A 15832-nucleotide genomic window follows, 5' to 3' on the forward strand; every position below is an offset into this window, starting at 1 on the left:
GTTAAAACAATATTGAGTTTGTATATGGGTAATATTATTTCAGAGAGAGAGAGAGAGAGAGAGAGAGAGAGAGATTTCATATTAACTCTCCTGCTGAGAAGATATTACATTTAATCACATATAAATGCAAATGTGCTAAGACAACTTGATTGATGTGCACGTGATCTAATGGTTTGATTAAGAGATGATATACAATCGCTTCCTAAATTCATGCTCATGGCTTTTTCCAATGATTTATCTTTTATGAACAACTTTTTACAATCTATACTCTGTAAACTAGATGTCATAAGATGTTCTTCGTTTGACATTGATTTTCTAATCTCTCAAGGTTGTGAATAAATTATACAGACTCGTATTCATTGTTATACCCTAATTTTGGACCTAAAAATACTAATCAATTCTTCCTTTCTTGCATTTCAAGTCATTTGATATGTCTCTGATTAATTGCATCTTTCTCTGCATTTTATTTCAATATTGTTTGCAAAATTCACATGCAAGGGTATTTTAGTCATTTCCTATGGCAAATTTCTCTCAGTCTTTCAAAATTTTGTTTGAGTCCTTTCAAGTAGTTTGAATAAGTCCTTATTTCAATTCTATGTCAAAATCCATTTCAAAAATTGCATTAGAAGTCATTTTGAGTCAGTTTTGCCCCTAGGGGCATTTTAGTCTTTTCAAAAGTCAAAACTCTGTTTAAATTATAAAAAAATTGTCTCTGAGTCTTTTCAACTGGTTTAAATAAGTTCTTGCTTCATTTCCTGTTTAAAAATCCATTTTAAAACTTGCATCTAAGTCATTTTTAGTCGTTTTAGCCCCAGGGGCATTTTGGTCATTTCACGCGAAATTTCGGCAGAGAGAGGTTACTTTAAAGTACCTCATTTAGGCCATTGGTTCATTTTAGTCCGTTTTGTCAATTTTAGGCGTTTCACTTTACGTTTATTCCAAATTACGTTTTTTATTCAATTTTATTAACTTTTTTTATTTTCTATTTTAGTCCTAAGGTCCCAAAAATTACACTTTAGTCCCTTGAGTCATTTTATTTTCTTTTAGGTCTTTTTTGATTCGTTTTTTTTAGGTCAAAACTTCTTGAGTCTTTTTGGTCAAATTACAGTCCACTTAAGTCTTAAAATTGCATATTAGTCCAGTCCTTTTTATTGCAGATTGGTCCCCAAGGTCTTCAAATTTGCAAAAAAGGTCCTCAGGCCCAAACTGGCCCAAGGTCGAGCCAAACAAGGTCCAAGACAGGTGTCAGTAAGATATTGGTCCAGTCATTACACATGTCACCTATATAAAGGCCACATCACCAATTACACAGAGGATCAATCATTACGTGCCAAATCACCACAAACACATTTCATCATTCTCTCTCCAATTTCGAAGATCAAAACTGTAACCGTTTCCAAAAATCACCAAGAACACAATGAAACCCTAAAAAATTTCCAGAACTCAATTCAACTTCGATTCATCATAGATTCGAATCAATTCCACCACAAATAAACCTAATTCAACATTCATAGCACAAAAATTGATGCGAATTCATAGAAGGTTCTCAGAAACTTGTCATCACTGAACCTTCACCTTCGCAATTCAAGCAAGAACTCATCGGAGACGAATTCCTTGCGATCACGAAGGGTTTTGTGGAAGAGAAGAATAAGAGGATCAAAGTAGAAACGAGGGAATCAAATACCAGAAAAATTCGAAAAGACGAAGGGTGAGAAGACGCAAAACTTCGATTTATTTTCGAAGTTGATTCAAGAACGCATCAGAGACAAAGAAGAAGCTTAAACATCTTTCTCACATCTTTTTTTTCGGTTCGAATCTCCAGTTTCAAACAGGTAAACTCATAAACCTCCTCGTTTCTTCTTCTTTTTCTTCATCGAAGGCTTACGAACAAAATAAACGATGAATCAAGTAGATCAACAAGTCCTGAGACTTGTTCGTTTGAAAAGATTGAAAAAGATTCAAAAAGAAACTGAAACCGAAACCCTAAAGCATGAATCCACAAAGATCCACCGTTTATTTTGTAAATCCAAGCATATATTCGAAATCAGCATAGAAAATAAGTGCAGATTAGGGTTTCGTTTCCAGATGTTCCAAAATTTTTGAAGTATTGAGACCGTAGCTTTAAACCTAGATCTACAAGGTTTCACCGTTCGTTTTGCAGAACTGAGTTTAAATCCATAACCAGCGCAAGAGATAGCACAGTTTAGGGTTTAGATCCATGTAGATCTGAGAGGATTAGGTTTCCGTCGCCGGCGGTGGTCAAGTCCGCCGGAGAAGACAACCGGTGAGGCTAGAGAGAGGAGAGAACGATAGAAGAGAGAGAGAGGTGTGTTGGAAATGAGACTGGACCGGTCTCATACCTTATATAAAGGCGTTGAACCGGTCCGGTTTGTTTCTGGTTCGGTTCCTTTTCATTTCAACCGTTAGATCTAGGTTTTGGAAAACCTGGATCAATCCAACGCCTCTAAGGCTCTTGGATGATCCAGATCCACCCATGGGTTTGGGTTTGGGCCTTGTATCCTTTGCAGACTTCGTTTTTTCCTTTATTTTTGCTATTTTCTACACCTTTGTTACTCTCTGCACCTCTGTATATGCTCAAAATTACTTAGAAATTTCTACAAATTCTTGTGTATATTCTTGATGATTCTTGTGAAGTTCATGAGCAATTTGTTCACTGAAAATGTTGGTAAAAGATATCCTTGTATTTGCTTGCATTATTTCTTGATTTTATGTGAAAATTCTCATGGAAAATGGTCTAAATTCTATTTCAAATTCTTGATATGTTGATGATATGTGTTGATTGGTTTTGTGAATACTTTGTTACTGTTTTGCTGCATGTGTGTGATTTTTAATTGTTTACTTGCTTTACAAGTTACCTTTGTGAATAAATAAATGCAAGAAATATCTAGATTTACTTTATAAATGTTTAGACCATCATGTTGCCTTAATTCTTGTATTAAAACCTCATCCTAAATCTTACAAAGTCACATTGGAATATGAGAATTATAGGTTGCATGATTCTTGCATTTTATGGGTGAATTTTGATATAGTTTTACACTTGTTTAGTTTTATTTTTTGTGAAGTTTCCCATGCTTTTATCATGATATTTTGCTTGCTTTATTTTACCCTATGCTACTAACATTTTCTTGTTTCATGTCTCATACTTCCTATAAGCATTCTCATGTCATTCCATATCCATCTTATTTCTTGCACTTTAAGTTTCACCAAGGCTTAGGATGTAACACTTAGAATTTTCTTTTGTACTTTACTTTTATGCAATTTAAGTTTCTTGCAAGACCATAGAATGTAAACTAGGGCATGATGTAATAAGGACAATGGACTCTAATAATGTACACCGACACAAGCACCGACACATGCACACACACCACTTTAGGTATATAGCTAGAATATTGATAAATATTTGGCAAGTGTACCAAAAATATATCGAAGTAATAAAATTTATAAGTTCGTATCCACAGGGACTGTTTCAATTTCTACTCGGCAAAGACGTTAAAATTAAGGATGTATTAAATTTATAGGGTTGCCCTAGGCAGTTGAGTTGATTGCATAAAAATAATAAATGGCAAGTAAATAAACTGGTTGGAAGATTATATGAAAAACAGATGATTAAGCTTTCGAATCCTCTATTGGTCTCTGTGGTAGCTAAATTCTCTAAGTTCTCAATGTAAATTCAGCCTTTACGACAAATTAACTTATTAGCTTTGATCAATCTCTTGACTCAAAACCCTTTCCTAAGTTATAACCCTATTAATCTCTTAACTAGATTGAATAACTGTGGAAGCAAAGTCAGAACGTTAATTTATATGTCATAACCCTCAATTTCCTATCTCTAGGTTCCTAGTGTTGAGTTAATCACAATTACTATGTCCGGTTCAATAGCTAGGGTTAGTAGTCAATTGAAACCTAAATTCAATTCAAACAATCGATAGAAGCTAGTGTTAATAGTCATACATACGATATTAAGAAAAGCATTAAGCAAGAATAATTATGAATAAAAACTGAATTATATTGATAACAATAGAGTCAAAAGCTACATGGATTCACAGATACAATAAATTCATCTTGGCTTAATCAAAGGAAATTAGCTAAACATGATTAAAGGAACAAACAACAAAGTAAAAGAAATAAACCGATCGAATTGCATCGTTGCCGGCTTTGCTCTTTTTAATCAATACTGCTGTTGTATTCCAATTCCCATGTGCTTCTCTCCTTCTCCTGTCTCGTGAAGCGTGAACTCTCTTCTTCCTCCAAAACGTGATCCACTGTGCGGCTCTTCCCAAAATTTGTGAATGAATAATCATGCCAAAGTGTGATGCTTTTTATATAGGTTTATGTAACCTAGTTGTCACGTTTTCTTGCTCCAAAAGCTTGTTTCCTTTCTTTCTCCACAAGCTAAGCATGTCATGTTTCTTTTCTTTTTGCTCCAAGCCCATTTACTTGCTAAACTTTATATTCACACCACCTAATTCAAGCAAAACACTTGTTCATGTGTCATTAATTCATACGTGGCAGCAACTTAATTAAACCATCGTGGCACGTTTCGTGGTTCATCGTGCCACGAAATTTCCAGAACGCATCAGTGAACTCTACATCCTTGCAACGTGCCACGATTAGAGCAAACGTGGCACGATTCTTCACATTTTTTCCTCTTTTTCTCAATTTCTTCCTTTGGGCTCTTGTTCCTGTTTTAATCTGATTTCACCATGAATTACAAGTAATTGACTCTCTAAATGCTATAAAAATATCATAAAAAGACTCTAAAAATGTGGAATGACGGACTGTCATCACAACCCCCAACTTGAACCATTCCTTGTCCTCAAGGAATCTACTTGCAATATTGACAATCGACAGTAAAATAACAATTACCTGATCAAGCAATAGTACCCAAAAGTTCAACACCTTACTAGCTAAAGATGAGCTAGTTTGACTTGTTAGCAACCACCAATTCACAACTCCACGCAACAATATGAAAAGGGTTCACACACAGTCGACATGCAATCTACATATTACCATAAGCTTGAAAAGTTTCTAAACGTCAATCAGAATCAATGTCAATGCACACTTTGAGGTCTTTAAGGGTTATAACGGGGCTTAGGTGAAGGTGGGATAATATTTGGATAAGTAGGCTACACAAAATTTGAGTTAGGCATTCCTACGGAAGTTAAGCACAGAATTCAATCCATCATTCATTCACCTTATGGAACAACAATTATTGCAAAGGTACTAGAGAATACTTGTAACTATTGGGACAATCGAGTTTAAAGTTACTCTGATTTTCAATGTGTTGTCCCTTTTTCATTCTATTTTTTTTTTTTTTTTTTTTTTTTTTTGATACACCATTTTTGAGTGTATATACACCAATTTTTAATGTTTTTTTCATGATAATGTTCTTTCTTTGTTCTCTAGTACCTCCACCCCCAACTTAGTTGGTTGCAAATTCCAATAGCAACCCTAAACTTAATATTTAGCAACATTCTACAATGCCTAACTCAGAAAAACAATATGGGACAAGTCCTAAAAGTCTCTAAGCTTGTAATGCAGTTTGTTACCGAACAAAAAGATCTAAACCTACCGGCTCAATTTGGCTAAAGAAAGGATAATTATTCAAATATAAACAGGGTAGGCTTCAAAAAGGCTCACAGGACCAAGCACTTTTGCCTCAGTGTGCTAATGACAAAGATCAATCGACAGTAGAGAAACAATGCAAGTTCTAGAAATGTAAAAGCATGGAACACTCTATATAAGTAAATTGAAAAAAATAAAATTTGGCCATGAACCTTACAGTTATGATATTTGGGAGTTGTGACTACCTATCGTTAACTGCCGTACACTTCGCCTTTGAAACACAAGTCACTCCTCCTTTTGAACTTTTGGAATACCACTTGAACAAGCATTTGTTACTAAACTGGAAAAAGTCAATAAAACAAACAAATTCATCAATAATAAACAAGTGCAAATTCAATACATAACATGGGGTACAACTGAGTTATTCAAACACACCGACAATTGTCTGACTCAACAATAGAAATAAAATACTGAAAATAAAGACATAATAAAAAGGATGGGTTGCCTCCCACCAAGCGCTTTCTTTTACGTCATTGAGCTTGACGCTTCAACCACTGTTAGGGTGGCAAATATGTTAGAAAGAACACATCATCCTTCTTCTTCCTCTTGTTTGGTAGGAATTCCATGAATTTGTAACAAAGAAGTAGATGCTCCCATGCGCTCACAGTTAAACCTTTGGAATTTAAGCTCTCCCACCTTAGAGAAGGATATGCATCCATTTGCACACGAGCGATTTCCTTAACCTCTGTTTGTTCAGACTTCGGGAAAATGTCAGCACTCCTCACTTTTGGATTTTCTTCCACCACAACCTTGTGACACTTAGTCTCCATCTGAACCAACTTCCTCTGAGACTCATGTGCTTTCTCAACAAGATCACCACACTGAACATCAAACTTCTCAAATGAAACTTGATTGGACACCAAGAAATCATCTAAAATATTTTGCAGTTGAGTATTGTAATCGATGTTGATCACCTCTTTCTTCCCTATACAATTACTACTTGGTTGATTCGCCTCATAATGACCACAACTCGAGATTTTGTTGTCCAAAATTCTGATCTTAAAAGATAACATATATTTTTCATACTGCAACTTAGCAATCTCTATTGTGTCATAGAGGAGTACCCTGTCTATCATAGCTGCAAAACTTGGATAAACTCTTCAGTAGCAAAGCACAAAGAAATAGAAGTGAAGAGCATAAATAATAATTTTTTTTATATATAAACAAAAAATATAAATGACAGAAATCCTAAATAATAACGAAATTACCAAGTTGAAATGATTCAACAGTCCCCGGCAACGGCGCCAAAAACTTGATAAATATTTGGCAAGTGTACCAAAAATATATCGAAGTAATAAAATTTATAAGTTCGTATCCACAGGGACTGTTTCAATTTCTACTCGGCAAAGACGTTAAAATTAAGGATGTATTAAATTTATAGGGTTGCCCTAGGCAGTTGAGTTGATTGCATAAAAATAATAAATGGCAAGTAAATAAACTGGTTGGAAGATTATATGAAAAACAGATGATTAAGCTTTCGAATCCTCTATTGGTCTCTGTGGTAGCTAAATTCTCTAAGTTCTCAATGTAAATTCAGCCTTTACGACAAATTAACTTATTAGCTTTGATCAATCTCTTGACTCAAAACCCTTTCCTAAGTTATAACCCTATTAATCTCTTAACTAGATTGAATAACTGTGGAAGCAAAGTCAGAACGTTAATTTATATGTCATAACCCTCAATTTCCTATCTCTAGGTTCCTAGTGTTGAGTTAATCACAATTACTATGTCCGGTTCAATAGCTAGGGTTAGTAGTCAATTGAAACCTAAATTCAATTCAAACAATCGATAGAAGCTAGTGTTAATAGTCATACATACGATATTAAGAAAAGCATTAAGCAAGAATAATTATGAATAAAAACTGAATTATATTGATAACAATAGAGTCAAAAGCTACATGGATTCACAGATACAATAAATTCATCTTGGCTTAATCAAAGGAAATTAGCTAAACATGATTAAAGGAACAAACAACAAAGTAAAAGAAATAAACCGATCGAATTGCATCGTTGCCGGCTTTGCTCTTTTTAATCAATACTGCTGTTGTATTCCAATTCCCATGTGCTTCTCTCCTTCTCCTGTCTCGTGAAGCGTGAACTCTCTTCTTCCTCCAAAACGTGATCCACTGTGCGGCTCTTCCCAAAATTTGTGAATGAATAATCATGCCAAAGTGTGATGCTTTTTATATAGGTTTATGTAACCTAGTTGTCACGTTTTCTTGCTCCAAAAGCTTGTTTCCTTTCTTTCTCCACAAGCTAAGCATATCATGTTTCTTTTCTTTTTGCTCCAAGCCCATTTACTTGCTAAACTTTATATTCACACCACCTAATTCAAGCAAAACACTTGTTCATGTGTCATTAATTCATACGTGGCAGCAACTTAATTAAACCATCGTGGCACGTTTCGTGGTTCATCGTGCCACGAAATTTCCAGAACGCATCAGTGAACTCTACATCCTTGCAACGTGCCACGATTAGAGCAAACGTGGCACGATTCTTCACATTTTTTCCTCTTTTTCTCAATTTCTTCCTTTGGGCTCTTGTTCCTGTTTTAATCTGATTTCACCATGAATTACAAGTAATTGACTCTCTAAATGCTATAAAAATATCATAAAAAGACTCTAAAAATGTGGAATGACGGACTGTCATCAAATATGCATGTTTAGATGTATGTTTAGAATTGTATGTTTAGATGAATGTTTAGGCTTTATACTTAGAAAAATCAATTTTCCCAAAAAACTTGAACAAACTTCACTCAAATCATTTTTACAATAAACCTTGGGATCAAAATCCCATTGAATTTTCCTTTTCCATTTTCTTAATCAAATTTCAATGAAAAATAACCATACTTAGACCACACTTTGCAAATGACTAATTCCACCTCACTCTTTTCATAATCTCATGCCCTTGAGGCCTCAATATCTCCATTCTTCAAAATTCATTTTCAAACTTAAAATCAACCAACAAAAACAAAAACATTTTTGGAAGAGAACTACGGTGGATTTGATCCCTTAAACGGGTACGTAGGCAAGGAACAAAATTCCTTCAATTCAACTAAAATAAAAATCCAAAAACATTCTTCTCCCTCCAATTCTTCACTTAGAATACCTTTAGGCCTAATATCATCTTTCAAAATAGCATTTAAAAATAAAGCGCGCGCGTAGAAATTAAAGACGGTTCCTATAGGATACTATAGTCGTTATGGGTGCCTAACACCTTCCCGTAGCGAAAACAACTCCCGGACCTCGATTCTCAAGGGTTTTGCTTACTTTTTCCCTTCCCAAGAAAAAATAAGATATCACCGGTTTAAAAGGTTCAAACGTAATCAATGTTTGACACCCGAAAACCAAGATAAAACATTCATATTTTGTTCTCCCTTTATCAAATAGCCATTGCTTAAAAGCTTTTGGCTATTGATCTTGACTAATCATGATCAACACAGTTTGTGTTTATCACGCTTTAATATGCTATATTTTTTTGGCTGAAATGCAGTTGTACTCTCCTATTTTGGCTTAATTTGGATTGAACCCCCTATTTTAAAACTCGAAATTTTACCCCGCCTATTTTATATTTTTCAGATTTCCGCCCCCTTACACCACATTTGAGTTCATTTTCGATGATGTGAAATATATTATATTACTTTATTATGCAGAAATTGAGTGAAACTAGAAAATAATATAATATATTTCACATCATACTGTATTGAATGAATTATGAAGGTGGATTGAAAAATGTCAAGTACTGGTTTTAAAATAAAGTTTAAGCTTAATCACAAGGAGAATGATAACTGAGTACCACTGGGCATTGGTTAATCAATTAAAATAGGTAACTTTTTTTTTTTGGGAAAAAATAGACGAGTTTTTATAAAAATGGTATGTAATTGTTACTTAATCAAAAATAAAGATTTACATTTTCAAAACAAAATTTATAATTAAAGATTCCTTAATGAGTGGTTAGCAAGAGCTTAATTATAATTTTGGTCCCATATTTTTATGAATAATTATTCATGGACACCCTTTGTCTTCAACTCCCAATTTACACTCCTACGTGGCATCAAAGACATTTTGATAATTTCACCTCAACATCAATCTCTCTTTCATCTTCACGTGATCCCTCTCCCTTCTCTCAAGCACTTCACCCTCCCTCACCTCCACCACCACCCATATAGGGAACAGGGAGTGGAGGACAATGAGGTTGTGGATTCAACCCCACCCACAAGAGAAACCTAACATACTAACAAGGTTTCACACTTCAAAAAATTCGTCGAGAAACAACAGAGGTTCAACATAACAACATCGACTTAACCTACTTCACCATCGTAAATGCAATAAAATAGCAACACATTAAACAAACAAAAATTAAGAAGTACTCAACCAACATGTTTAAAGTCAAAGTACAATGGATGATTTGTCAAAATGTATCCCACACGGTCAATATGCAAGAAAAGGTAAGAAAAGTGCTCGAACTACTAAGAATTCTTCACAAAAGACAAAAGCTTGAACTCGAGAGTTGCACAAAACTCATAAACAAGAAGATTGAAGGAGAAGTGTACAATAAAAGTGTTTCAAATTCTCCCTCAAAGCCTTATATACACGAAGCTATCAAAGGTTGACAACGAAGAGTCGTGAACTGAATTCAATGATTTTGAAGCGTTGTCCGAATAAGCGAATATAAGGCAATGAGACCCAGGTGATCAAAAGCTTCAAAGCATTAAAAGATGAAATTCAATCATTGTGATTGATCCAACGATCCTTAAGTTGTCTCACAACATAATGTCTAAAACACTTCAAAGGACTAGACACCCAAGTACCATAAATCCCATTTGGGTCACATGGTACCTGGAAACTAGAGGTCATCTCTCATTAATCTTCTCCTCATGGCGGATATCAAATCAACATTAATGCGTGATTTGACAGCTAGGCAGATTGTCGTCACACCAACCCCTTGCTCCCACATGCCATCCATCCTAGTAAATCATTTGCTACAAAATACAAATGACAAAAGCTACCATATGCATTTTTGACACCTTCCTACTACATTCAATTAAAGTCCTCTATGTGCCTCTCGTAACACGTAACCTTCTAAAACCCTCTCTGTTACGCGACGAAGAACACCATTTTTGCAAATATAACATTTACATTTGACAAAGAAAAACTATCACTGACAGCACATTTGCCTTTTTGCGAGACTACAAGGTGATTGTACCTTGCAAGGCTCTACATTCTATCATTGGAACGAGCATGCGTAAAAGTATCCTCGACCAAAAGTTGCACCTCTCCGCGAGGTCATGAAAAAGTGTCTTTTGCACCTTATCTTTGTGACATCCTTATATTGACATACTTCCCATGGATTCACAAATGCTCAAAGTCAACACTCCTACACTACAAGACTGATGACTGAAGGCAATTGTTATGGACTCTACGGAAGACGAATTTTTCTTTTGCAGGCCCTAGTTTCCAAAAAAATTGTCCAATGTGCCCTGCATTGAAAATAAATATCCAACATGCCCTACTTTCACTTTTGCCCTTACATAGCTCCATCTGAGATGGCACCATGTTCCTTTATGATGGCTCCATCTCAGATGGCGCCATCCTACTTGCTTTTTTTTCGATTTTTTTTTGGCTTATTAATTAATACCTCCTTTAGGATAGATCCATCTCAGTTGGCACCATCCTACTAGGTTCTTTTAATTTATTTATTTTTGTTTATTTTTATACTAAAAATTTATTAAATAGAAAAAAATATAAATTAACATAATAATATAGATTTATATATTAGAAAAAAATAAAAAAACAACAAAAGTACTACTGGCGTGCAAGATTAAAATTAGGGCAATTTTTACGATAACGACCCTCGTCTCGACACAATCCACATTTTCTTGGAACCTTTTCAACTTCATTCATTTCAGTCCTAATGCGAGTGGTATTTGGACGACCCTTTTCGGTCTTCGTGTAGACAAATTCAGGAAAAGTTCAAATCCTACATATGCGGGCCAATAACTCTGGTGATGAACTGGATTGATATATTAGAAGAAAAAAAATACAACGAAAGTACTACTGACGTGAAAGATTAAAATTAGGGCAATTTTTGTGATAATGACCCTCACCTCGACACAATCCATATTTTTTTGGAACCTTTTTTATTTTATATTTTTTTCTATTTAATAAATTCATTTAATAAATTTTCAGCATAAAGCTAAACAAAACAAAAAAAAAATTAAAAGAACATAGTAGGATGGTGTCAACTGAGATGGAGCTATCCTAAAGGAGGTATTAATTAATAAGCCAAAAAAAATTAAAATCGAAAAAAAAAAGCAAGTAGGATGGCACCATCTGAGATGGAGCCATCATGAAGGAACATGGTGCCATCTCAGATGGAGCTATGTAAGGGCAAAAGTGAAAGTAGGGCATGTTGGATATTTATTTTCAATGTAGGGCACATTGGGCAATTTTTTTTGGAAACTAGGGCCTGCAAAAGAAAAATTCACGGAAGACATAACCTCGGCGATCTCACATCAAACATAGACTCAACATGGAAGGAAGACGCAAAACACATCTTTGGGCCTCATTGAGAGTGCTTGTTGTCATGCCACACCAGTAAAATTATTTGAGGAGACTTGAGAGGATATGTAAGTCTCAAATTTATTTTTAATAGATAAATATATCATTTTTAATGAGTAAACAATTAATTTGGTTTTAACCTATCAATTTCTCACAAATTTTGTTCTTAAACTATTAAAATCAACCAAAAGATCCATAAAATATATTTTCATCAATCAATTTAGTCAATTGGTATGGATCAAATTAATAGATGAAAATATAGTTTAAAAACTTTTAGTTGATTTTAAAAGTTCAATGACTTGTTTATTCAATTTTTAATTAACAGATAAAGATTAGTAAGACCACGCATGTCTTGTGCGATGCTCTCGTGTGTTCCAGGTCGATTTCAATCACTTTAAAGTGCATAAGGCGCAAAAAGGTAAGGAGCTTAAATCCATGACATCAATTTTACCCAAGAATAAGAAGAATTCGATAGTACTAAACTGTCATATGACCATATACTTACTTATAATAATCATGGGCAGATAATGTAAAATAGTGTTGGTGAGGATGTCACTGCCAAATGTCCACCTTTAAAAGCAATTGACTCTTCTGTGATTAGTCACACACTGATTGACAAAAACCATCAAACTTAAAATTGACTAAAAGACTTTTTTGTTACAGTATTTTTAGAATATACTATATATCGAAACGGATTAGTAATTCTCTTTAGTTTTTTTTTTAAGGAAATATAGCTCATTTTATTTCATCTAAAATAATAGAGTCAATACAATAGGGAGGATGATTAAAAATACTGGGACTAGCATGTAATATAGACGCTCGAGCAAGAATATGAGCGACTCTATTAGCTTGTCTCCTAACATAAGCTAAAACATAAGTAGCATTAGAAAAAAGCAATGTCCTACAGTTAGAGAGTAAACTTCCTAGCTCATTAACATATGGGCTATTACTGAGAACAACATTCACAACAAGCTGACAATCAGTTTCAAAAACAATGCAATTGAGACCAAGATCGAGAGCAATTTGGAGAGCTTGTTGTAGAGCAGTAGCTTCACCCTCAGTTGCGGTTGAAATAGAGGGAAAAACCATTGAGTGAGCTTGGATAAGATGTCCAAGGCTGTCTCGAAAACAGATACCAACACCAAATTTTCCTTCGGCTTCGAAAAGGGCACAATCAACATTACACTTTATCCAATCTGCCTGCGGTTTAGTCCATCATGGAGTAGCTGACTGCATAGTATCATTGGGACGGTTGCACCACATGAAATCTCGAACAATATCCAATGCTAAAACACAAGCTGCGTGTGCATTGACTGGTTTTTGTTCCCATAAGCAAGCATCACGCGCACGCCAAATACTCCATAATATAGCTACATATTCAGCACGATTTTCCACTTCAAGCGATCTAAGGATGACAAACATAATAGAGGAAAAACTACCGTTTGACGTCATATACGATGCTATCTTACCCCAAAGATTCGATGCTTTCCAGCAATCTGTAGCAAATTTACAATGCATAAACATGTGCATTTCATCTTCCAGGTCGCGATTGTAGACCACACAAGTTGACTGGCAATGGACTCCACGACTTTGCAAATTAGACCTTGTAGGTAAACAACCGCGAAGCAATCTCCAGCAAAAATGTTTGATTTTTGGCGGGACACACAATGACCATACCAACTTCCAATCCCCTGAGACACGATAATTTGATCGCTGGTCTGAAATACTCACGCACATCTTATACGCAGATTTAACCGTGTATGATCCATTAGGTGATGCATTCCATATTATGGTATCGGAGTGAGTTCGAGAATGCAAAGGCAACTTACAAATATCAGATGCGTCTTGTGTGTTCATTATAGAAGCAATAAAGTCGCGATTCCAAGTGTTGGTTGTTGGATTGAAAAGTTGAGAGACACTAAGATTGATGAGATTGCTTGCCGGTAATGTGGTAGGCCGCAAATTCTGACGAGTGCGGAAGTAATTCTCTTTAGCTAGAACTTAGAAAATGTCAATTTTATTTCTTTTTTTTGGTACAAAAAATTCTTAATTTTATACTTTGAAGAAATTCTTTGCATAAGTTAGCCAACATAATGTAAGTATATGTAAATTTTAATCAATGGGAAAAAATATGTACACCTAATATTATACACAATCTTTGTACAAAACTCCCCTCCCTAAAAAAAAACAACTGCCACTAAAAAAATCTTTGCAACAAAATTATGTCTGATTTTCTTTAAAAAAAATCTTGTATGGTTTGTTAACAAAAATAATTTTCATCTTTTAAATAATTTATTTTAGTAGATTTTTTTTTCTAAGAATAATATGTACTGACAAAACGGCTCTTCTGATAAGCCATACATGATTAAAATAATAATTTATTAATATTATTAATTAGAATTAATTTTCTTTTTGACAAATTAAATTTTTTATATTTTATGAACGAAATTATCAAAACATTAATTTTCTAACCCAACCATCATCACACGATAAAATTTTAACTAGAAAAAAAAATGTGATTATCACATAATGTTTCCTCATCAAACAGTTGATCGAGAAATAATAATATATTATAGGGTTAATTATGTTTCTAGTCCCTATAAAATAGCGACCTTGTAAGTTTAGTCCCTACTTAATTTTAATAGCATTTTTAGTCCCTAATTTTGTTTTTCTGCACTGAGTATTAGTCCCTACTCAATTCAAATTTGTTTAATTTATGCTTAAACTCTTAAATTTTTGAACAATTTTTTTGCAGACATGTTTAGAACATTACTAAAAGTTCGTCCGCAAAAAATTATCGCAAAATTTGATTTCTACATCCAGATTTTATTACTTTTTATCTTTAACTTTTGTCGTTTTAAAAAATTCATATTTAATTCATTTCATGTCAGAAAATTCTTAATTTTAGTAAACGAACCTTTCATAGTGTTCTAATCTTGTCTCAAAAAAATCGTTCAAAAATTTAAGAGTTTAAGGATAATTAATCAAACTTTGTTTTAGCAGGGACTAAAATTATAAGTAAATTTTTTTTTTATAGGGACTAAAAATGCTATTAAAATTAAGTAGGGACTAAACTTACAAGGTCGCTATTTTATAGGGACTAGAAACATAATTAACCCTATATTATATAGTATTATTTTTTATGGTAGCCACCAAAAGAGTCATATATATAGGATCTTTAATTTGGACTGAATATGCTTAATGTGATCATATATGCTTGAGCATTTCATCTCCAATCCATGGAACGATTGATTTTGTTTATTATTATCATATCATCACGATCCATATATATCGTTCAACGAGCAAAACAATTTATAATGATTTTGTATTTTCCACTTTAGAGATGACTGTTGCATATAATTTACAGTGAGACTGTTCTAAAAAAAGATGCCAACACAAGGAATATATTATACACACAAACAACACATTCTGTACAGCCAAAAATTCCAAATATATCGTCACGTCTTCTTTGAAACCATATGGTAATAGTATTAAGTAAGGTTTGGTGAGACTGGAAAAGAATATTGGCATATGAATAATGCATAAAATGGAAAAGCCAAAAGTAATGTCAAGTATAATGTGTTGTAACATTAACATGATTAGGAAAACATGATTAATGATTGGAGT

The sequence above is a fragment of the Medicago sativa genome, chromosome 4 (genome assembly GCF_051527215.1).
Source record: "Medicago sativa cultivar Bolivia chromosome 4, Bolivia_mono, whole genome shotgun sequence".
NCBI lineage: Eukaryota > Viridiplantae > Streptophyta > Magnoliopsida > Fabales > Fabaceae > Medicago > Medicago sativa.